Source organism: Mustelus asterias, unplaced genomic scaffold, assembly GCF_964213995.1.
Source record: "Mustelus asterias unplaced genomic scaffold, sMusAst1.hap1.1 HAP1_SCAFFOLD_35, whole genome shotgun sequence".
In the NCBI taxonomy this organism is placed as follows: domain Eukaryota; kingdom Metazoa; phylum Chordata; class Chondrichthyes; order Carcharhiniformes; family Triakidae; genus Mustelus; species Mustelus asterias.
Genome location: NW_027590117.1, coordinates 5565965 through 5591764, shown reverse-complemented (window position 1 = coordinate 5591764; position 25800 = coordinate 5565965). Strand labels below are relative to the sequence as shown.

General features: G+C 44.8%; 3 non-coding genes across 3 annotated transcripts; all 3 read left to right on the top strand.

The window, feature by feature from the left end:
* The first annotated feature begins 403 nt into the window (after positions 1–403).
* Positions 404–489, top strand: trnap-agg (transfer RNA proline (anticodon AGG)). Its single transcript is given in 2 exon segments — positions 404–439; positions 454–489. It is a non-coding gene; the product is annotated as a tRNA-Pro (tRNA).
* A 12213-nt stretch (positions 490–12702) lies between these two features.
* trnas-uga (transfer RNA serine (anticodon UGA)) lies at positions 12703–12784 on the top strand. The gene has a single exon. It is a non-coding gene; the product is annotated as a tRNA-Ser (tRNA).
* Positions 12785–20662: 7878 nt separating this feature from the next.
* On the top strand, positions 20663–20754 carry trnar-ucg (transfer RNA arginine (anticodon UCG)). Its single transcript is given in 2 exon segments — positions 20663–20699; positions 20719–20754. It is a non-coding gene; the product is annotated as a tRNA-Arg (tRNA).
* Positions 20755–25800: the final 5046 nt, after the last annotated feature.

Sequence of the window (25800 nt, the reverse complement as noted above, 5' to 3'; positions counted from 1 at the left end):
AAACTTACTACCTCGCTGCAAGTTGATTTGTCACTCCACCCTAGCTGTGATTGTGACACTACAGGCTGCATTCCCTCCTTTTCTTCCCTATGTACCGTTTGCTTTGTCTGCATAGCGCAAAGGAAACAATTCTTTTCACTGTGTACTAATACACGTGACAATAATAAATCAAATCAAATCTGACTGTCAAAATGAGATTACCCACGCGACTGGCGAGTTACAACCACAGGCCGACTTGGCAAGTGGTGAAAACTGATATCACTGCTTCTGATCTTCACCAGGACAGTGAAATGGAATATTGTTCGGTAACATTCCTGATTTTACAATTCTGTTCTGAAAATATGGTTGATAAGCTGTGGGGGACATTGAAAAGATGTTTTCATTACGTGGCGTTTCGGCGATTGGCTCGTTGGTCTAGGGGTATGATTCTCGCTTAGGGTAATTGCTTTAAAATGCGAGAGGTCCCGGGTTCAAATCCCGAACGAGCCCACGGTTGTTCTCATAACTTTTTGCGATGGAGATGACGAGAATGACTGAAATCGGGAGCAGATTTGTGTTTCCAGGAAGTCATTGCAAGGATTATATGACTGCAGGAAACGAGGGAAACGAATCACTAGATTTCAGATCATTTGGCCATGGTGTGGGTCTCTGAGTTTATCCCAATACAGCGAATGAAAATCCGCACGATTGTGGATTCAGGAAGCTGGCTAAATGCAGTCAGCTGTTATCTTGTCTGAAGACCGTACAGACTGACAGAGCTGAGAATCCCAGTTTGATTTTAATTTTTCCATATTTTACTTTCATGCTGGTGCTCCCGCTAAACGATTAGTATTGGTGCGTTTCAGCAATCCAGTTCAGGGGAAATTACCAATCAGGATACATACACACGAACAAAGGGAATAGGAACAGAACAAGGCCATTCGGCTCCGCGTGCCTGCCCCATCATTCAATAAGATCATGGCTGATCCGTTTGTGTTTCAATTTCCACATTCTCCTCTACCCGTGACAACTATTATCCTCTTGCCTAACAGTAATATATCTAGCCTCGCCTTAAAATAATCTCCTAATAAAGAATACCATCCCATTAGCCTTCTTAATTATTGCTGTATTTGCAGGCTAACTATCCTGACCCATACACTAGAACAACGAGATTCCTCTGCACCTCCGCATTCTGCAGCCGTTCGATATTTAAATAATTCTCTGATTTTTTTTGTTCTTCCTGCCAAAGTGAACAACTTCACTTTTTCTAACATTATATTCTAGCTGCCCACTCACTCCACCTATCTATATCCAACTATAAGTACCTTATATCCTCTTTCACAAAATAATTTCCTCCCTTTGTGTCATTTGCACCGTTCGCTCTCATGTATTCATTCCCCTCATCGAAAGCATGATAGAATTTGCAAAAAGTTGAGGCCCCAGGACAGAGCACTGGACGTGATTCGACTTGTCACATCCTGCCAATTAGAACAAAGAGAGGCATTTTTGCATTCTCTTCTGTTTGCGGCCATCCAGTCAATCTTCCATCAAGGCTAATATGTTACCTGCAACAGCATGAGTTTTTATTTCCCGCAAGAAACTTTGACGAGGCATATTATCCATTTTCTTCTGAAAATGCAAGTACAGCACGTCTTCAGATTCCCCTTGATTCACAGCGCATGTCTCTCCTTCAAAGAGGTGCAACAATCTGATTAAACAAAAACGGGCTGACTCTTCGCAAATAGACGGGGTTTTGCTAAATGTTCAGCTCGGAACTCCTTTCAGACTGATTTTCACATCTTCCACATGACAGACATCTCACTATCTGGCCTATGAAGTCTCTTTCGCTGTCTCTCTCCGTTCTTGAATAGATGGGTTCTCTTTGCCACTTTTCATTCTGATGATTGGCCGTGCTAAATTGTGCCTTACCATCTCACATTGTGTAGGTTCGGGGAATTAGCGGGGTTGTGTGGTGTACAGTTTTATGGCCGGTGTGGGAGGCTCTGTGGGAGAGTGCTGGTGGACTCGATGGACCGAATTGCTTCTTTCGGCACACGATGGATATTATGATTCTATGATTTTGCAGAACCTCGGAATTTTGGGAAATTAATACAACTCGATCCAAAATCTAATTAGCAATTTAAGAGCATATATTGATGCCCATGTGGACCCCGAGACCTGTCAGTTCACAGCTCCACCAGCTTGCTCAGTAAAGCTGCCACTCGTGATTGTAATTTCACCGCGTTCCGCTCTCCCTTCTACCCCCTGATTTACAGTTACTACTGGAACGTTTTTTGAATCTTCCATCGCGAAGATTCCTTAACGCCAACCTAAGTGATTCTACATTCTGATCTGCTGAACCAAGGGGATTTCTAACTATTGCACCAATGCCATCCTTGATTAACTGAGCTGACCCTCCACCTTTTCCTTGAATTCTATTCATCTTGAAAGCCATACACCCCTGAATATTCAATCCCTGTCATCCGGCAGAGCTCTCTCTGTAATGTCCATTCACACTAAATTACAACTCGGTCCTGTCTCAAACCCATTGACCACTTCATTTAGGAAGTTGTGCATTCGGATTTGCCGAGTCATTTGACTGCCTTTTCCTCAAGTTACGAGGATTGATTCAGGCAAAACACGATTTCAGACGTTTGTGAATACTTGAATAGTTCACATCGACATATTTGAACAGATTAGATCGTGACAAACTACTCCAATTGGCTCAATGCACGGGTTCATTTGGGTGGAGAGTGGGCGAATGGGGACAGGAGGATTCCTTTACTCTGGCGAGTGGCTGGGATGTGGGATGCATAATTTGACATATATGGCAGAAGCAGAATCAAATGAGGGTTTTCAAAGTGGAACTTTGGCGACGGGCAAGGGCCTGGGGACTGGAAAAGTCTGTGATAGCCTCTATTGAAGGGAATAAGCACAGATTCAAAGAAACGAATGGTCGCCTTCTGTGTTGCAACTATTCTAAGTCTCTCGGTTGATCATCAGCCTGTATCATGTTGTGTGTGGTCCATGATTTGAGTGAGGAATTGATTGCCCATCTGTCAGTTTCTGTGGGTTTCTGTGAGTGTATAATTCATCCTCTTATCACTCTGTCTTTGTTCGCAATCAGAAGTCTCACAACAGCAGGTTAAAGTCTAACCGGTTGGTTTGGAATCACGAGCTTTCGGAGCGCTGCTGCTTCATCAGGTGAATGAGGAGGTAGGTTTCACCAACACAGAATTTAGAGACAAATACACAACTGCAGGATAATGGTTGGAATGTGAGTCTTGTCAGGTAATCAGACCTTTACAGTTGCAGACAGTGCGAATGGAGAGAGAGATAATCACAGGTTAAAGAGATGTGAATGGTCTCAAGCCAGGAGAGTTAGTAGGATTATGGAAGCCCAAGCCAAACGATGGAGGTTACATATAGTGCAACATGAACCCAAGGCCATCCCCACACGGACACGACTTGCCTTCAAAAAACCGCGCAACCTCAAACAGACTATTGTTCGCAGCGAACTACCCAGCCTTCAAGAAAACAGCAACCACGACACCACACAACACTGCCATGGCAACCTCTGCAAGACGTGCTGAATCATCGACATGGATACCACCATCACATGTGAGAACACCACCCACGAGGTACACAGTACATACTCATGCGACTCGGCCAATGTTGTCTCCCTCATGCATTGCAGGAAAGGATATCCCGAAACGTGGTACATTGGCGAGACCATGCAAACGCTACGACAACGGACGAATGGACACCACGTGACAATCACCAGGCAGGAGTGTTCTCTTCTGGTCGGGGAAGACTTCAGCAGTCAAGGGCATACAAACTCCGATCTTCGGCTAAACGTTCTCCAAGGCGGCCTTCAAGACACACAACAACGCAGAATCGCCGAGCGGAAACTAAAGTTCCGCAGACATGAGGACGGCCTCAACCCGGATGTTCGGTTCTTGTCACACGACATGTAACCCCCACCATTTGGCCTGGGCTTGAAAAATACTACTAACTCTCCTGGCTTGAGACAATTCAGACCTCTTTAACCTGTAATTATCCCTCTCTCTGCTCACAATATCTGTACCTATAAATTCTTGATCTTCAAATTGCGTCTTTGTCTACATATGCCCTGTTTCTGAAACCCAGCTCTCCACTCACCTGATGAAGGTGCAGCACTCCGGAAGTTGTGATTCCAAATAAAGCTGTTGGACTTTAACTTGGTGTTGCGAAACTTCTTACTGTGCCCACCCCAGTCCAACGCCGGCATCTCCACATCTTTCTTCGCAATGTGAGTGTGGATTTATTACTTATCTTCCAGTCTCTGACGCACTTTGTAAGTCTGGATTAATTCAATCCTGCTTATACTTTATTGAAAGTCGAGCATTTGTTGTATTTGATTCGACGGAATCCTCCAACCAGACTACTTAATATAATATTATCTGTTTGTCTTTGAAATTCGTTCTCTCTCCTATACTTATCCAGCTTTCCTTAAAATGTAGCTGCGCTAATCGTCACTCATGCTCCGGACGCATTGCAAATGTTACGCACTCAATGGTAAGATATTATAGTAAGATGAGAGAATCGAATGAACAAAATAACAAGGAAATACATTCTGAGAAAGAGCCCTGCAATGTTTGGAACAAAATGGCAGAACTTCCAGCTGACAAAGCAGAACTCGTTTCCCAGGAAGTTCCATCAGATTTCTGATGAGTTGCTTTCTCTGACATTATAGCAAGTAGCTGCAGAGACGATGGTTGTAATTATAAACATCAAATAAATAAACGGGGTGAGGGCTGTGGGCCTCTGCAAGATGCTCCTTCAGAGAATCGTTGCAGACTCGATTGGTCGAATGGTCTCATTCTGGAATTTCGGGAATCTATGGATTGTATGGAACAAAACGTAATGTTAAGCGAATCATTTTTGTCTGAAAATATACATGAGTTACGTCTTATTTAAATGGAGAAAGACTGCAGAACGCTGCAACGGAGAGGGGTGTGCGGGACCTCCTGCAAGATCATAAAAAGCTACCAAGCAATTTCAGTAGCTAATACGGAATGAGGGGCGTTTGTGGATTCTGGGTCTGTACTCAACTGAGTTTTGAAGGGTGAGCGGGGATCTCATTGAAACTTACAGGATACTGAAAGACCTGGATAGAGTGGGCGTGGGAAAGGTCTTTCTATTCGTCGGAGAGTCTAGGATCCGAGGGCACAGACTCAGTATAAAGAGACGGCCCTTTAGAAACGAGGAGAGGAAGAATCTATTCAGCCACAGGGTGGTGAATCTATGGAACTGATTGGTGAGTTCAACAATCTCGTATATAACGTCGAGAACAATTAAAAGGAACATCATTGATTGCAGGTCCTGCTGGGCATCTGAAATTTCCTGCTCTGTCATCTCTCCATGCTGTTTCTGTTTACTCGGCTCCCAGGGAAACGACTGACTCGAGAATAAATTCCAAATCGTGCCGGATTTAGTAACGTTTGACACAATGTCCGCTGATTGCGTTAGCAATAGGAACAATCAATTCGATATCTCACTTCTTTTGGAAACTAAGCGAAACATAAAGAAGACGAAAGAACAGAAATACGCAAACCAACAATTTAGGAATAAATGTAAACAATAAATAAACATCAGCGTCCTGCAATGTTGTGGTGCTAGTCTGATGTGTCTGCTACGTTTGTCCTTCTAGGCTGTGGTGCTCTTGGGTTTGGAAAGTGCTGGCAGAGGAGACTTGCTGAGTTCCTGCAGTGCACCTTGTAATCGTGCACACTGCTGCCATTGTGTGTCGGTTGTGGAGGGAGTGAATGTTTGTGGATGGAAAGCGAATGAAGTGGGATGATTTGTCCTGGATAGTGCCAAACTTCTGGAGTGTAGTTCAAACTGATTCACCCAGGTAACTTATCTTTGGAAACCAAGTGCTCTGGATTCCTCCCACAGTGCAAATATGAGCTGGTTGTTGGATTGGCCATGCTAGATTGCCCCTCGGTCCCCAAGATGTGTCGTGGGTAGTTAGATAAGCGGGGTGGATGGGTGGCACCGCAAAAACTGTGTCTGAGTGCGATTCTCTGTCGGACGGTCGGTACAGTCTCGATGGGCAGAATGGTCTGCTTCAGCACTGTCGGGATTCTATGATTCTAACGCCCTTTGACGCCATTTCTACTATTGGTAACACAAATTTGTGGAATTTACAGCAGAGTTTGTTGAAGATTGTTTTACAGCAAGATGATGAAAATACCTGCATTGTGTAAGTATATAGTAGAGATATTTGTGGGGAGCCTCGAAATATTCTTTATATATATATATATATGTTTCTGTAGATCATCTACTGTAAATGGAAAGACAACGTTAAATTGCAAAGCATGGATATTTCGCCTCGTGCGATTCCAACGATCAGATGAAAGTGATTAAGGCTCTGTTACGATTTGAACATAGGATCTCCCTATTCGGTAGACAGGCGCATTAGCCAACTAAGTCACGGAGCCTGACGGAGGCACTTCAGGCACAGGGAAATGCTGGAAATACATTTCAGGTCTGGTAGTATCTGTGACAGGTGAGACAGCTCACATTTCATATCGTGACCTTTCACTGCATCGACCTGTTTCTCTCTCCACAGACGCTACAGGGTCTCGGATAAATTCATGAAAGAAATATAATTGAATCCTGCTGTGGTCCATCGAGATTGCACCGATTTCCCTGTAAACCTTTCACATCTGCCTTTCCCCGACATTGTACACACTCTTCAATGAAGGATCACACACATCGCTCAATGAAACTCCTCCGCTAAACATTGAGCGGTTTATCGTGAACTGGTTCCGTTTACTGTATTCAGACTCAAATCTGGTACAAAAGTTCAGGATGTTATTCACATAGTTTCTGCTCTGAAGTCAGATGTGATCCGACTGTGACACGAGGTGACTTTTTATTAAAACTTCATTGATACGGGATATGTGTGTCGCTGACCTGGGAAGCATTTATTTTCCAAATTAATTATCTTTGAGTATTTGATTGTGAATTTATTCTTAAGCCATTGCAGTCCATGTGGGGTCTGTGCATATTGTGCTGTTAGGGAGGGAGTTCCAGGATTGTAAACCAGTCACAGAAACAGCGATATATATCCAAGACAGGATGGTGTGTGTCTCGAGTGGCACTTGCAGGTAGTCGTTGGTTCTCTGCACCTGTTCTCCTTGTGCTTCCAAGTGAGAGATTTCTCGGGTTTGGATGGTGTCACGCGAGTAAAAAATATTGTGAGGAGTGAGAATTAAATGACACTTCCAGAGGAGACTGCAACCTGAAATAAGTGCCTTGGACCGCGCAGGCTTCCTGACCACATCGACAAAAGTGTGAGATCTCTGCACAAATCGATTTGAATTCCATTTTCATTGCCATTATATTAAAAACTCGATGTGCTATTCTATTTTTCACGCCGAGCCAGACTCCTGCATCTGAGTCCATCCTTCCCCAAGCCACTGGGGGTGAGGAGCTTCTCATTGCTGCATTGCGCTGTTTGCTCAAATCAACAAAGACCCAATTCCCGTCCTACCTGTTCCTTTCACGAAGGTGTGAGAGTGTCAGATCTGAGCAACGTGAAGTATCCAATTGGAGAGTTACATCCTGGCGACAGGAATATCTCTCCACAGCTGCTTTCGGAACTGCTGAATATTTCTGGCATTTCCTGTTTCTGATTTTGTTCCTTCATTACAGGAGTTAATTTACTGACAACCCAAAACTTTGCTCTAGGGCTCAGCTCCAGACGCAACTTTTCTGTGATCTTCACACAGACAAGTTCACTGTTCACTTTCCGACACACATACTTTAAATTCACACTCAGCACCCTGCGGCATTGCCTTCAAACCTCATCCCACCGTCCACCCGCACACCAAGGTCTCAGAAGTACAAGTGCTTCGAAGGAATTCACAAAAACAAACGGGATCACGGTGTTTGTGAGGGAATATAAAGTATTAACCCACACTCACAAACAGACTGATTATGTGAGAATCACACACACACACACACACACACACACATCGCCACGGCAGATGGTGAAATTTGACATTAGTGAAAACCTCGGGAGTTAAAGTCTAACGACCATGAATCGATTATCTTAAAAGTACAAAACTCGTTCATTAATATCCTTTAAGGAATGAATTTTTACCTCGTCCAGACCTTCATGTGGCCCCCGACCCACACCAATGTTGTTGACTCCGAGCGGCCCTCTGAGGTGACCTGCCAAACCATTCAGTTCAAGGGCAATTTGGGATGGGCAATAATTGCGGGCCCAGCCAGCGACTCCCACATCCCAGGAATGAATAAACAAAATAAATCGGTGAGTCAAAATGAACGGATACAGAAAGTCAGTTGCAGTACCAAAGATTGACAGATACAGAATTAGTTTAGAAACTATTTTACAGCTATGGAAGCTGACTGAACAAGTCACTTGGACACGCACAGGTCAACTGATGGAATCAGAAAGATCCCAATCCTCATTGAGCAGCAGATAATGCAAAAGACACACTGAATACAGATAAATGCACCAGAGAAAGCATTCATGTTGGTTGTATCACAGCTTTCTATGGCTCCTGCTCTGTCCAAGACTGCAAAAAGCAACTACAAAGCATCGTGAAAGAAGCCAATCCATCACGCAAACCAGCCTCCCATCCAATGACAATTCCCGCTGCCTTGGAAAAGCAGCCAGATTAATCAAGCAGCGACACACCCTGGACATACTCTCCTCCATCGGCTTCCATCAAGAAAAAAGTCACAAAAGTCTTGAGGACAGGCACTAACCAAATAAAGAACAGCTTCTTCCCGGCTGCCATCAAACTTCTGATTGGACCTATCTCGTATTAATTTGATCTTTCTCTACACGTTGCTATGACTGTAACATTACATTGTGGGCTCTCTCCTTTCCTTTTCTACGCATGGTGTGCTTAGCCTGAATTGCATGCAAGAAACAATTATTTTCACTGTGTACTAATACATGTGACAATAATAAATCAAATCAAATAAAATCAAAAAATATGACACACAGATATAAAGGTAATGTTACCGTAGTCACAAATGACCAGAAGCTGCTTTCCCTCTCAATGGGGAGAGTTTACTGGTGGTGATTTTCCAAAAGATTACCACACCTCAGGCGACAGGCAATGCGGAGAATATCTAATGTGCGATCTAATAGTACATCTGGAGTATTTTGCAGTTAATTTGTATCAGCTTTTTGATTTCGTTTTTAAATGCGAGGATACTGTGCGACATTTACAACCTATCCTGTCACCTTCAATGATTTATACACAAGTTCACACATTTCCCGCTGGTCCTGCACCCACTTTTGGAATTATACGCTTTACAAAGAACAAAGAACAATACAGCACAGGAACAGGCCCTTCGGCCCTCCAAGCCTGCGCCGCTCATGTGGCCAACTAGCCCATTCGTTTGTATCCCTCTATTCCCAGTCTGCTCATGTGGCTTTCTAGATAAGTCTTAAACGATCCCTGCGTGTCCGCCTCAATCACCTTGCTTGGCAGTGCATTCCAGGCCCCCACCACCCTCTGTGTAAAATACGTCCCCCTGACATCTGTGTTGAACCTTGCCCCCCTCACCTTGAACCCGTGACTCCTTGTGTTCGTCACCTCCGACCTGGGAAAAAGCTTCCCACTGTTCACCCCATCTATGCCCTTCATAATTGTATACACCTCTATTAGGTCGCCCCTCATCCTCCGTCTTTCCACGGAGAACAATCCCAGTTTACCCAATCTCTCCACATAGCTAAGACGCTCCATACCAGGCAACATCCTGGTAAACCTTTTCTGCACTCTCCAAAGCCTTCACGTCCTTCTGGTGGTATGGCGACCAGAACTGGATGCAGTATTCCAAATGTGGCCGAACCAACGTTCTATACAGCTTCAACATCATATGCCAACTTTTATATTCTATGCCCCGTCCAATAAAGGCAAGCATGCCATATGTTTTCTTGACCACCCTCTCCACCTGTGCTGCCAACTTTAAGGATATGTGGACTTGTACACCCAGGTCCCTCTGTGTGATTATACTCCTGATGGTTCTGCCATTTATTGTATCGCTCCCCCTTACATGAGAGCTACCAAAATGCATCACTTCGCATTTTTCTGGATTAAATTCCATCTGCCATTTCTCCGCCCAATGCCTATCTATATCCTGCTGTATTCTCTGACAATGTTCATCACTATCCGCAACTCCAGCAATCTTTGTGTCGTCCACAAACTTACTGATCACACCAGCTCCTTCTTCCTCCAAATCATTTATATATATCACAAACAGCAGAGGTCCCAGTACAGAGCCCTGCGGAACACCACTAGTCACAGACCTCCAACTGGAAAAAGACCCCTCCACTGCTACCCTCTGTCTTCTATGGCTAAGCCAGTTCTCGACCCATCTAGCGAGCTCACCTTTTATCCCATGAGATTTAACCTTTTGCACCAGCCTACCATGAGGGGCCTTGTCAAACCCTTTACTAAAATCCATATTGTCGACATCCATGGTCCTTCCCTCGTCAATCGTTTTAGTCAACTCCTCAAAAAACTCAACCAAATTTGTGAGGCATGACCTCCCTCGTACAAAACCAGGCTGTCTATCGCGAATGAGATTATTCAGTTCTAAATGCGCATATATCCTATCTCTAGGAATCTTCCCCAACAATTTCCCTACCACGGACGTCAAGCTCACCGGCCTAGAATACCCGGGTTATCCTTGCTACCCTTCTTATATAAAGGGACCACATTTGCTATCCTCCAATCCTCTGGGACCTCACCAGTGTCCAGTGAAGAGACAAAGATGTCTGTTAGAGGCCCAGCAATTTCATCTCTTGCCTCCCTGAGTAGTCTAGGACAGATGCCATCTGGCCCTGTGGATTTGTCTGTCTTAATGTTTCCTAAAATACTTCCTCCCCTGTAATTGAGATTTTTTCTAAGGGGTCAACACATCTCTCTGAGACACTACCAGTCAACATGTCCCTCTCCTTTCTGAATACTGATGCAAAGTATTCGTTTAGGATCCCTCCTACTTCCTTTGGTTCGAAGCATAATTCCCCTCCTTTGTCCCTGAGAGGTCCGATTATTTCCCGAACAACCCTCTTGTTCCAAACGTATGTATAAAATGCCTTAGGATTCTCCTTAAACCTGTCAGCCAAGGACATTTCGTGACCAATTTTTGCCCTTCTAACTCCCTGTTTGAGTTCTTTTCTACTGGCTCTGTATTTCTCCAGTGTTCCATCTGTTTTTAGCTGTCTGGACCTCATGTGTGCCTTCTTTTTCTTTTTGATTAGACCCTCAATTTCACTGGTTATCCACGGCTACCGAATCCTACCTTTTCTATCCTTCTTCGTTACAGGCACATGCCTGTCCTGCAGTCCTATCAACTGCTCCTTAAAAGGCCCCCACATGCCAGAACTGGATTTACCCTCGAACAGCCTCTCCCAATCAACAGCCACCAAATCCTGCCTAATCCGGCTGTAGTTAGCCTTCCCCCAATTCAGCACCTTACCCATAGGACAACACTCATCTTTTTCCATTACTATCCTAAAATTTACAGAATTCTGGTCACTATTTGCCACATGTTCCCCTACTGAAACTTTGATGACCTGACCGGGCTCATTCCCCAGTACTTGGTCCAGTATAGCCCCCTCTCTAGTTGGACTGTCAACATATTGTTCCAAAGAACCTTCCAATACGCATTTTATAAATTATTCCCCGTCCAGGCCCCCAGCCCGAAGCGATTTCCAGTCTATACAAGGGAAATTAAAGCCTCCCACTACAACAACCCTATTTGTTTTGCACCTGTCCAGAATCTCCTTACATACCCGTTCCTGAACTTCCCGTTGGCTGTTGGGAGGCCTAGCATACCCCCAGCATAGTGACTGCGCCCTTCCTGTTTCTGAGCTCCACCCACAGTGACTCATTACGTGACCCTTCCAAATTGTCCACCCTCTGTACCGCTGTAATATGCTCCCGAACCAGCATTGCTACTCCCCCACCTCTCCTAGCCCCTTCTCTGTCTCGCCTAAAACACTGATACCCTGGAATATTCAGCTGCCAGTCCTGTCCTTCTTTGAACCAAGTCTCCGTCACTGCAACCACATCCAAGTTCCGCGCAAGCATTAAGGCTCTAAGCTCGTCTGTCTTGCCCGTTGCGCTCCTTGCATTGAAGCAGATGCACGCCAGATCTACAGGCCCACTGCGGTCACCCTCCCCCAGGATGCTCTTCCTCTTAGGCCTTGTCTTGGCCCCAACCTCGTCCCCAGCCTCTATGCTTATTGACCTATTGTTCTGAACCCCAACCCCCATGCCACATTAGTTTAAACCCACCCGAACCACACTAGCAAAACTCCCTTTATTTCATATTGTTTGTTTGCGGGTCTTCCCACCAAAACGAATCACCTCATTATCTGTCTGCCACCTGTCCTCCGATTCCGCCATGTGTCCTTTTGGAGTTTTTTTTCTGGAGCTCTTTTCACAACCACAGGACGTCCCAAAACAGTTCACTGATAATAAAGGATTTTTGAAATATAGTGACTGTCCAATTGCTGTACATTTGTACTGTCTGTTCGACAATGTCAGAAATGGTAAATAACTGCTGGAGGTATGGCTCTCTGGCGCAACAGATAGCGTGTCATTGTCTGGTGAGACATTCAAACATAAACTTTGAAAATAATCAGCTGCTAATAAGCTGATAAGTGAAGTGGCATCTGCAGCTGCGATGGCCGAGTGGTTAAGGCGTTGGATTTGAAATCCAGTGGGGTTTTCCCGCGCCGGTTCGAGCCCTGCTCGCAGCGAGTGCGGTTCAAACTGGAAAACTGATCGCCATTCGTACTGGATTTCGTGAAGGTATGGACGAAATATTATCTGAACTGATGGAAAAGAAGGCAATCGGGATATCCGTTTTAATTATGTAGTTTGGGAGCTGATCGTTGCCCTGGGAGGAGAAGGGGGTGAGGGCAGAAGTGTGGGAGAAGAGTGGGACACGGGTGAGAGCCCAGTCAAACAGGGAGCGTTGGGTAGGAGGGACCCTGCTTTCAGGAAGTTGGAGTCCATGTCAGGAGCGCCGTTTTGGAAAGAGGCATCAGGGGAACAGTTGCGACTGAGGTGAAGAAACTCGGAGAATGTGAATGGCGTCCTTGCAGGGATCAGGGAATGAGGATCTGGACTCGACGTGTGAGTCGGTAGGGTTTTAAGTACTGGTGGTCAATCTATCTAGAATTGGAGACAGAGAGGTAAAGGAAGGATGGGGAAGTGTCGGAGATGTGGAGGTGCGAGGGTTGAAATTGGAAGCAAAGTAACTATATTTTTTCCCGCTGCAGACGAGAGCAGAAAGAGGTACCAATACAGTCATCGATGTCACGGAAAAATAGATGCGGGAGGGGGCCTGAACAGGACTGGAACATGGAATATTCCACATACTCCACAAAAAGGCAGTCGCCATTCAGGTGGTTAAGCATGGCCTAACAGGCATAGCGTTTGAATTCAGTGCTGCTCTCTGAAAATTGCAGCTTCGAGCTCAGTCACTCTTTATAGAAATTTGGTGGAATCTTCTGAAAACCGAGCTCTCGTCCATGAACAGAAATCCATGGTTTCTTCCAGAAATTGCAGGGATCTTTTTCAGAATTACGTTCCTTGTAACTTTGATCAATAAATTCACACTCATCTTAGTATTTTGAGATCCGAATAATTCCACAATATCTATTTGGTCTGGGTAAATTATTGATGTTCCCAACTAGAACAAACGATTTTGTATCAATCGGCTAATTGAAATTGTGTGGAGGGAATTCTAATCTTCTCGGGAAGAGGTTGAATAATGAGCTGAATGAACTATTTCTGTTTCCAGGGATGAAAGGTTATATCACTGGGCTGGCAATCCAGAGGCCCGCACTAATCTTTGGCGACACGGAGTAAATCCCACCATGGCAGCTGGTGAAATTCAAATTCACTGATTTAATGCACAGAAACATGGATAGTAAACAAAAACAGGGGTAGGCCATTCAGCCTGAATAAACTTGGAATTGAAAGCAAGCTTCAGTCATGGCGGCCTTGAAATTCCCGTCGATTTGTTTCCCACAGTAAACTTCTTCACCATCAACAGGGAACATTTCACACAACAGGAAACACCTTTACAGAACAGAGAAAACTTCTGCTCAAGACGGATCATATTTACACAACCGGGAACATATTTATACAACAGGGAAGAATTTGACAGAACCATAGTGAAGATCTGTCAACGGCAGAGACCCAGGTCCACAACAGAGAGAACAGTTACACAGCAGAGAGCACAGTTACACAACAGGAAATACATTTCCAAACAGGGCCTATCTTTGACTTAAAGAAAACATCTTTTCATAAATAATTAGTATCTTGCTGGTTTGCTCGGCACCTTTTCTGTCTGTCATTGTGTGTGTGCCCTGATAGTCTCTTACTGCTTTTCTGTGTCTACCTATCTGTCTGTCACATTCGATGTGATGTTATGTGTTGTTCGCCAGCCAGGGTGAGCTTCCCAACACGGGTGTTCTTGATTTCAACCAAAGGTTGACTGGCTCCCGCGCAATAATAATAGGCAGAAAGCCATCACCTTTCGGAGCAGAGTGACGCAGCGGAAGAGTGCTGTGTTAATAACTGAGAAGTGGCTGAATCGAAACCATCCTTTGCTATTGCGTTCTCATTCGTGTCAAAAAGGCATAATCGGCTGCTGTCCAATTGCATATCTGGATTTTCTTGACAGCAAATTTGCTTCGTCATCTTGATTTGTATTACTGTGGGTGATACAGCGCATTTGTCCCAGGTTCAGCTCAGTTGGCTGGACAGCAGATTTAGCCAAAGACTCGGGATCAATTCCCGTATCGGTTGAGATTATTGATAAAGTCCCCATCTTCTCAGCCTTGCTCCACGCCTGAGGTGTGAATCCTCTGGTTAAATCATCACCAGTCGGCTCTCCGCTTTGATGACACCGAGAATCATCTCGGACCGTGGATCTTGCTTTCAGTTTACAAACTGCAAAAATATGATCTGCGTGTGGAAATCGGAAGCATCCCTAAAATATCAATTCATCATAATTTGAAATCTAGAATTTCGGAAACATTTGCGAACAGTCAACTTTCCCAGAGGCATCTGCAGAAAAGCGCCGTGAGCTTGACATGATTTGAATACGCAACCTTCAGATTTGGAGTTCGACACGATGCCGGCTCCAAGCTCACACTGCTAGCCGCTTTTTGCATCTGGTTTATTTTCTGCGACTTCAAAGTCAAACAGGGATCAGAGAGGAGAAACGTCTTCCTTTCCGTGGATTTAAATCGAATGGAAGAGTAACAGCGAACGGAGATTAACAAGAGAGCAGAAGCACAACATTATTCTGCGGGAGAAATGCATCCTTTGTTACGGCTGTTAAGAACACAAGAGCTGATTTGGGGCATAGTTATCGCATGGCGAGGTGGGCGAGCAGTTAAGGCGATGAACTGCTGCTCCATTGTGCTATGCACGCGTGGGTTTGAATCCGATCTTGGTCGAGGATGCATTTCCTCTGTCTCCATGTTGACCCACTTATTGAGGGTGAACTGATGACTTATTTTGAGGTTCACGAACCAAGGTGTAGTTTCAGCTCCGAGTTCCACAGGTTTGAGGGTGAATAGTCCAGCACCATTTCATATACGTCATCCAAATGAGAAACTCGAGCTGGCAATCAATTCCAATCAGGACACCAGCTTTGGGCAGAGTTTCCAGCATGAGAACATGTGGTTTCAGAAGCTCCAAAGCAGACGCCGCTTCAGTTGCGGCCCTCGTGGCAGATTTTGTCATTCCAGAGTCGGCAGTTCCGCCATGAAAACGAGTGCCGGGTTAGGTGCAATGGTCATGTAAAATTTCCCCTTCGTGGCAGGAGCTTTAGCATGTTTAATACGTTGGTTACGGGGATAGGGCCTGCATGGGATTGTTGTTTGCACAGGCTCGATGGGCCGAATGGCCTTCTTCAGTACTGTCGGGATTCAATGCAGTTTGGGCGGCTGTTTCACTTCTCTGAGAATATTGATAACTGTTCTCTGAAAACATTACAACTTCTAACCAATCAATGCCTGTTTGTGAACTGGCCATGAATAGGGCTGAAAATTGAAACGGTTCATATTGAATTCGTTACAGCAAGTTGATTCTTCAAGAGGTGTTAATATAAAGCTTTCAGAGACTGTCATAGTTTCTTAAAAGATCAGTTGCGCTTGTTTTTCGTTTGTTCATTAATTATTTGGAGAGGGTGCAGTTGGTCAGTATCTGTGCCTCCTGCTTGGCCAGCTCCGCGGGCAGCGGCAGCTCCATTCCTGTCCAGATGTCTTGACACAAACAGCAAATCCAAATTATTGTTCACTTCTGCCATCTCCTGGCTGAACGCGTGTTGTGCATCAAGGTCGCCATTCATTCAGAACCTTTTTGGATTGGAGTGAAATAACATCAACAAGATTCTTACCAATTAAAATGATCGCAAAAAATGATATTAACCAAATTCCATGTTCCAGAGATATGCTTTCCGATTGGGCGATCCTGCTTACCCCGATCTACGGAAAATGTAAATCTCCCAGAAATGCAATGTCGTTTATAGGGTTATCTAATCTCTGATTTCGATGCCACTACGTTGCTTGTGTAGACGTTCCGTAAATACAGAGGGAGTGGCAGAGTTTGGTGAGCGATGGTGGTGTCGTGGTGACTGTGCGAGCATTTGACCAAGGCCCAGTTCCTGACCATCACAGTGGTGACTTATGTAATTAGCTCTTGCAGGTCAGAACAGGAGAGGGTCACTCCTAAAATGAAACTCACTGAATATTCTTATTGTCAATGAGTTACGAACGGAAAATCCAGCTTCAATTTGCTTTCAGTGTAAACTTTGTATCAATGAAGAACAGGCGTCAAAACTAATCAATGAGTTCTCAGTCAGGAACAACAGTAAAAAAGGGAAGTTAAACTGTCCAGAAGAACGAGACAAGCCAAGTTGAGTTGATGAACTGTGCGATGGACACACATGGTGTGTGATGAAATCAGCAACTGAGGAAGTTGTGTAATTATATCTAACGAAAATAAGGGGCAGTTCAACTGAGCAAGCGATGGTGGTATAGTGGTGAGCATAGCTCACTATATATCCAAGCAGTTGACCCTGGTTCGATTCCCCGCCATCGCATTTACTTTGAATCTTTTCCACGGGCTCTCGTGTTTCAAAACATGTGGACAAAAACAGGAGGACACGCAGCATTTGCCGGTCATGTCTTAAAATGGACTTCACGTTTGCATTTCATTTTTCCGGATGGAAAATTCGGCTTCAATTTCTTTAAACTGGATTGGGTTGCCCCAGGGATCTGTTCTGGGACCCTGGCTCTTTGTGATTTTTATAAATGACCTGGATGAGGAAGTGGAAGCATGGGTTGGCAAGTTTGCTGATGACAGAAAGGTTGGAGGTGTTGTGGATAGTGTCGAGGGATGTCAGCAGTTGCAACGAGACATGGATAAGATGCAAGACTGGGCGGAGAAGTGGCAGATGGACTTCAACCCAGCCAAGTGTGTGGTGGTTCATTTTGCCAATTCGAATAGGATGGAATAATATAATATTCTGGGTAAGACGCTTGGCAGTGTGGAAGAACAAAGGGATCTTGGGGTCCGGGTTCATAGAACGCTCAAAGCGGTAGAGGCTGTGGTTAAGAAGGCGGATGGAACACTGGCCTTCATTAATAGAGGAATTGAGTTTAGAAATCGGGAGATAATACTGCAGCTGTATAGGACCTTGGTGAGACCCCACCTGGAGTACTGTGCCCAGTTCTGGTCGCCTCATTACAGAAAGGATGTGGAAGCCATAGAACTGGTGCAGAGGAGATTTACGAGGATGTTGCCGGGATTAAGTGGTATGCCTTATGAGGATAGGTTGAGAGAGCGAGGTCTATTCTCCTTGGAGAGGCTAAGGATGAGAGGTGACCTGATAGAGGTGCATAATATGTTGAGAGGTATTGATAGAGTGGATTCTCAGTGGCTTTTACCCAGGTCTGCAATGGTTGTCACGAGAGGCCACAGGTTTAGGGTGCTGGGGAGTAGGTATAGAGGAGATGTTAGGGGTAAGTTTTTCACTCAGAGGGTGGTGGGTGCGTGGAATCGGCTGCCGGTAGTGGTGGTGGAAGCGGATTCGATTGAGTCTTTTAAGAGACTTTTCGATAGGTTCATAGATGTTAGTAAGATAGAGGGTTATAGATGAGCCTAGAAGGTAAGGAAATTGTTCGGCACAACTTGTGGGCCGGAGGGCCTGTTTGTGCTGTAGCTTTTCTATGTTTCTATGAATATAGGGAAGTATAATCATATTGGAACGTCAGTAAAAGAGGATTATAGATATGCAGAAAACATCAGGAAATTTCATGTTAGAATTAATTTCAAAATGTCTTTGGATTAAATGATCATTTTCTCCACGACTCCAAACACAAGCGATAAAGTGATGGAATATATTCAGAGATGAGAGAATTCTGCAAACAAATCGACGTTGCTTTAAAATCTTCCAATAATTTCTGACAGATTGAACCGTGCTGGGCAGCTCATTTAGGAAGCGGTTGTTGTCTTGTTTACGCACAAGATATATTTCTGGTACAATATGTCCCAGGCCGAAAAGATGATATCCAAGAATGTCTGGAAAATGTCTGTGAGAGTCAGAACTGGATCCGAAATGAAACTAGCGGTGGCGGCGCAGAGCAACTTAAAGGCAAAGAGCAGACGGAGCAGAGACAAGCTGCTGTCAGCTCTCGGCTCTTGCAGTCTCTCTGTGTTTCTCTCTCCTCACAAACTCTCCCACTGCAATTAAAATTGGGCACTCCAGATTCTCAGACTGACTTATTTCTATTACTGAAATCTGAATATTTCCTGTTGAGAAAATTCCATGTGAATTCAGGGCAGCAATTTCCATTTCAACACGTCTCTTTGCTGAATTGATCGCGCTCTCTGAGTCGAGCGCTGACTTAGAGTCCGTCTGTCGACTGAAACCTTGAAATCGACCAAAACTTTTGCTTAACTTCTCTCTTCAAGTCTGAGCAGGACAGCAGCACGATCTAATGGCAAGAGAATCTTCCGATTTGACTCAAGAGGGGCTGGAGAATCCGGAGCTGAGTGCGGACACACAAACACTAACATTTGTCTAACCCAGCCGCCCCTTTAACACACTCTCGCTGACACAATGTTCACCTCTGCACATTGACAGGTCAAACTCTGTCTCAGATTGACAGCTCCCAGGACAGGCTTTCCTCTCCTCGCTCTGTGCTGTGGATTCTCGGGCATTAGTTGGAGTTTCTCAGCTCAGTAACTGTTAAAACCGCTGAGGCCGGCAATGCTCACAGTGTATGTTCCCCAGATTCAGGGGGTTGCAGCCAATTAGAGCTGTGCCTGGGTGAACCCAGAACTGGGTGAAAATATGATCTTGTTCACAAGCTGAATTCTATTTGGTCAGATGAATATACAGATTGTGTGCACTGAGTTACTAACCCACAAATTCCCCCCTTCATATACAGTTGATGAGAGGGCGTGGAGGGATAGACAGAGACAGAGTGAGTTAGGGCAGTGAGACACAGCCGGCCAGACAATTTATCAGTTTCAGAAATCCTTGTAAATTCCGGCTTTTTCCAGAAAGATTATCTTGGAGAAAGAAAAGCTGCAGCCTCAGCTCTCAATGATATTGTGACGGAGACACAGTATTAATACCACAATCAGGAGCAGTGCTGCAATTTGACAGAAGAGATGGGGAGAGGCAATAGAAACTGAATGGTCCAGTTCTAGACAGTGTGCCGGCTCGGGGAACCTGAGGTTCAGAGAGACCTTTGATGGAGAGAGGCCATTCTGAGAGCGTCGTCAGGAAGGCGGATTGGATCATTGGCTTCGTAAGTCGAGGCACTGAGTATAAAAGCAGGGAAGTTATGCTCAATCTTTATGAAGTTCTGATTAACTGCAACTGTTATTGGATTGCACCCAGACCCGGTAAGCACACTTTAGAAAGTGCGTGAGGGTCCTTCTGAGGGGGGAAACGACATTTACTGTTTTGGATCCAGCGATGAGGGATTATAGCTACAAGGTAATGCTGGATTATTCGGAGTTTATCTCTTTGCAGCAAACGGGATTGAGTGGTGCTGTACGAGAGGTGTAAAATACTATAACATATTGAACTAAGGCACACAGGAGGAAGTTGCTGCATGAGCCGCGAGCAGGAGTATTCAGGGACAGGTATTAAAGATTTAAGACAGGATATGGAGGAGGCATAGGATCCCGACAGTGCGGAAGGAGGCCATTCGGCCCAGACATTCTGCACCGACTCCCCGACAGAGAATCCCTCCCTGTAATCGCACGTAATTACCCTGCTAATCCCCCTGACAATAAGTGTCAATTTTGCCTTGTCAATCTACCTAATCGGCACATCGTTCGAGATGGGAGGATACCGAAGCACCCGAAGGAAACACACGCAGACACGGGGAGAACGTGCAAACTCCACACATGACAGTCACACAAGAATGTTAGAAGTGGACTTTAGTTTCCGGCCGTTTACAAACTCTGGGGATTCCCCTTCAATTTGTTGGCATCTGCGAATAAGAGAAGCATCCAAAAACGCAACTGAAAATAAATATAATCACGGCAGCTATTCACATGGAGCTAACATTTGATGCTGTACTGCATCTGTTGACCGCGTGGCCTAATGGATAAGGCGTCTGACTTCGGTAATGCTGGGGGTGATGATATCAGACGATTGCAGGTTCGAGTCCTGTCGCGGTCGTTTTATGCAGAAATCTGGGAGAACTCCCGGCAAACCGAGATTTCCTTCTTCAGCTGAAAGCTCTGCATTTTCTTGCACACACTGCAGGGCGCTTTCTCAGAATGTATTTCCTTGTTGTTCTGTTCATTAAATTTTCTCATCTCTTTATTTTATTCTCCACCCAAGAAATCAATCTTTTTTGTGTGGTCTCAATAAATTATTGTTGCTCCCGAATGGAGCAACAGGGTTTGCAGCAAATGGTTTAATAAAATTCTGTGGAGGAAAATCTAATCTCCTCAGGAAGAGGTTGAATAATGAGCTGAGTGAACTGTTGCGGTTTACAGGGATGAAAGGTGATGGGGCTGGTAATCCAGTGGCTCGCACTAATCTTTGGGGACACGGAGTAAATCCCACCACGGCAGCTGATGATTTAAATTCACTATTTAATCAATCTGGAATTGAAAGCTGGTCTCAGTAATGGCGGCCTTGAAACTACGGTCGATTGTTGTAAAATATAGTCTGGTTCACCGAAGCAGTACAGGTAAATAAGTCTGGCCTCCTTAACTGGTCTGGCCTACATGTGACTCGAGAGTAAGAGGGTGACTCTTACTCGACCTCTGAAATGGTCAAACAAGCCATTCTCAGTTGAAGGGCAATTCGGGAAGGGCAACAAATGCTGGTCCTGCAGGCGACACCAACAGCCCATAAAAAGAAGAATCATTGAGTGGAAAGAGAATGGCCTGGTAACGGACTGAGAAACTGGACCCTTCTTCTCCACTAACAACAAGGCTGAGGAATGGCCTGATTCTGGGATTTAAATTAGTGAAAGATTTGGAAAAAAATCATTTCGATCAAATGGGACCAGAGAAGGGCAGATAAGAATGTATCTCACTCACACATGCCATTGATGGTTGGTAGTTTTAGTGCAATGATGTACATCGGACCAGTGTATCAGCGCATCCTAAGACTGTGAGGGAAATTCTATCAGTAATTCTTCCCTGACATCCTCCAGATTGAAGCGAGGTAGCATTCATGCCGATGACTGGGAGGAGCTTGAAAATGGGCGAAACATGTCCCCCAATCTGCAGCATGCTTTTATGAGGCAACATGGCGGCAGAGAAGAAAGTAGCAGAGAAGAAAGCTCTGTGGGCCGAGAATGGGCCTGTTCACTCACATGAAGACCCATAGCAGAAAATCACGGCCCTGAATGGATGTCATCCTCGAATCGAGGGACAGACAACGATTACAACTGTTTGTTACAAAATACCTATCAGAAAAAACCACGTCCAACATTCGTATTGTTAAAATTTCCCACTCCCAATAGAATTTGAACAATTCTTGTTTGTTTGTCCCTCTCTGGTCTGTGAGCTTCGCTCTACCTGAATGTGCTGACCTCTACCGGCCGCAACTCAGAACTTCAAAAGAAGGAAGACATTCACATCAAGTGAGGGTGTTGCAGGAATGGGTCAATATGAATAATTAATGCCGGGGTGTGATAGGATAGACCTCGTAATTTAATTATTAAATCCACGATAGAAATTACTCTTAAATTATCATTGAGTTGGCAGCATTTGCAATTTGCTATCGGCTAAAGCGTTGGAAGTTGGCTCGTTGGTCTTGGGGTATGATTCTCGCTTGGGGTAGCACTGGCATGCTAGAGGTCCCGGGTTCAAAATGCCGGACAAGCCAATCCACCGTTTATTAAATCGGGAGCAGGTTTGAGCTCACAAGAATTCCTGCAGTGAATATATCACTGCAGAATACAAGAAGAAACAATCACTCGATTTAAATTTCGGTTGTCCCACCAAAGATACAGAAGGATACGAGACAGGAAATTTGCCAACAAACTGGGAAGAATTTTGGGCGGCACGGTGGCTCAGTGGTTAGCACTCCTGCCTCAGCGCCAGGGTCCCAGGTTCAGTTCCGGCCTCGGTTCACTGTATGCAGTTTGCACGTTCTCCCCATATCTGCGTGGGTGTACTCCCGCAACCCAAAGGCATGCGGGCAAGGTTGATTGGCCATGTTAAGTTGACCCTCGTGTCAGGGGGATCATCAAGGTAAATTAGGGTTACAGCACCATGGCCTGGGTGGGAATGTGGTCGGTACAGACTCAATGCGCCAAATGGCCTTCTTCTGCTCGGTCGGGATTCTACGATTGGAGACGTTTAGCACAGCTGTATTTAATGGAAAGCTGGGTAAGTGTTGAAAGGTGAATGGATTTGAGACAAAAAGATGAAATATTTTGGGTGGAGGAGCGTGTCGAGCAGTTGATCAATTGGAAAAAAATGGTCCCAGTTTCATTTAGGTATATTATTTATTGAATTATCCCAGATTTACAAAGTGGCTCAGAGACTGGGAGACAAACAATAAATCCGCAATCACAGTGTGAATAAAAGACAGAGTGATACAGAGTGCATCATTCACTCATAAACACCCACAGAGACTGACAGATAGACAATGAATTCCACTCTCAGTTCCTGCCTCACACACCAAGGGATAAATAATGGTTTTCACATCCATACACACAGAATAGTTACAGCACAGGAAAAAATAATCGGACACTTTGTGTCTGGGAATTGTCATCTCCACAGAAGCTCAGCTATCGCAGCCCACAGCTGAAAGCACGGCAGCAAAATTTGCAGAAGACACGATATATGTCGTAAAGTAACTTGTGGAGAGGAGAGGACGTAAGGAGCTTGGAGATAGTTATAGGCAGGTTTGGTGCACATTATATTCCAGTTGCACCTGGCAACTGGAATATAATGTGAAGTTATTCACTTCGTCAGGAACAGAAGAAAATCAGATCATTAGTCAATTCTAGAAGGGCTGCAAACTTCCCCAGATGCAAAGGGATCCCGTTGTTCGAGTGTACGAGTCACAAATATTTAGAATGCATGTACAACAAGTAATAAAAAAGGTCAATGGAATATTTGCTTTGTTACAAGCATTTGGCCATGTAAGAAAATCATGTTATGCTTCAGTGAAGTATCTCGAATATTGTCTGAAGTTTTGGTATGAATATCTAATGAAGGATGTAAATGCGTTGCAAACGGTCCAGACGAGATTGCCAGTTTGATAACTTGAATAGTTCGACAATGCAGAGGAGATTTACCAGATTGCGAAGAGGAAACAACTTCCTGTTTGGGCATCTTTGCAACGGGGATACTCCGAGTAGGAGGTACCTTGTTCAAAGCACATCAGATCTTGAATGATCTTCACAATTGCACGGAGAAATGATGTATCTTCTTGTGAGTGAATGCAGAACAGCGGGCACTTAAAGAAAACTGAGCTTCCTCTTTTCGGACGGCGAATCCTGTTCTCCCGGAGCCTTGCGCGACTTTGGAACTCTGCCTCAGAAGGCGGTGGAGGCGGGGATATTGAATATTTTTAAGCCGGAGGTAGATGATTCCTATTTGGCAACAGAATCACAGGTTAACGGGGACAGATGGAAATGTGGAAATCGAAACATAAACAAATCAGCCATGATCTTAGTGAATGGCGGGGCAGTCTTGCGGGGCCAAATGGCCTTCTTGTGCCCTTATTTCCTCTGTTCGTGTGTCCGTCGCCTGATTTCCCCTCAACAGGACTGCTGAAACGCACCATACTCACGGTTCACTCAGAGCACCGGAATTAAACTAAAACATGGAAAATATAAAATCAGACCGTGGGATTCACAGTTCTGTCAAACTGTATGGTTGTTTTTCGAGACTGCAGAGATATTTTCTCTGCAATGAGTTCTCGGGAGCTCAACATTGCTTCGGCTTTCGCTCATTGTCGCCGTCTTCATTGCAAAGAATTATCTTAAAAAAAAATTTCGGGGCTCGTCTGGGATTTGAACCCGTGACCTCTCGCATATTCATGCTACGCCCAAAGCGAGAATCATACCCCAAGACCAACGAGCCACCCACTGCAACCCAACCACTGAAAACAAATTTTCAATGTATCCAAAGTTTAGCAACGATATTTTCACAACGCAATTGTTTATCAACTAACTTTTCTCGACACATCAGAGATGTTAGTGAGCAATGTTTTATTTCACTGTCTGTTCTGGTGAAGGTCAGAAGCAGTGATATCTGTTTTCACCACTGGCCAAGTCGGCCTGTGGTTGTGACTCACCAGTCCCGTGGGTAATGTCATTCTGCCAGTCAGTGAGTTCAGTTGGCATTTTAGTAGAACTTCGAAGTCATCCTGGCTTCATCAGTGGCCTCATGGTTAAAGTGTGAGTGATGCGAATCATGATGTGATCAAATTGGTGCCAGTTTCAGTCTTTCCGCGGTGAGTTTTCACGCTGAGAGGAACAATGTGGGACATTGTCTGGGAATGTTTCACACCGCTCCATTCCCAACATTCCCTGACCTGGTGGAATGGAAATTTCTTCTGTTTGTTCCATCTGGCTGGACATCCAGGAGCGTTGGTGAGGGAGACCTTCATCCCCAACTCTTCATGGATACACAATCAAATGGAAGGAGACGGTTTACAAGTTTCTCTGTCGTTGACGAAACGGTTGAGTGGTTTTGGCGATGGTCTGTGCATCGATTGTGTTCTGCACGGGTGGGTGCAAAACCCACTTTCATCATTAATCTATGGAACGTTTCATACATTGCCTCTCTGCATTTGAACACACTTAGCTGTGTTTTTCCACATTTTGTTTCTTGCCGGTTCTTCACGACAATCTCTGAACTGATGTGATTGGAGTTCCTTTCGCTGAGAGAAACTACAATCCCAACATTGAACTTTTGGTTCAATACTCAGGGTGTAAGACAAAGAGAATCACATTTCCCCGTGAATCTGCTGTGTTTTATTCAATTTTCTATTACTCTATCATGGTCTGCAAAGACAGCGAGTCTGCTTTGACTGGAACATATTTTGATAGGCTCAGATGCTTGCATGTCACCGGCCCGTTGGTCTCGTGGTGTGATTCTCGCTTTGGGGGCTTCATAGAAACATAGACGATAGGGGAAGGAAGAGGCCAATTGGCCCTTAGAACCTGCTTTGCCATTCATTGCGATCATGGCTAAACCTCCAAATCAATAACCTAATCCCGCTTTTTCCCATAACCTCTGATCC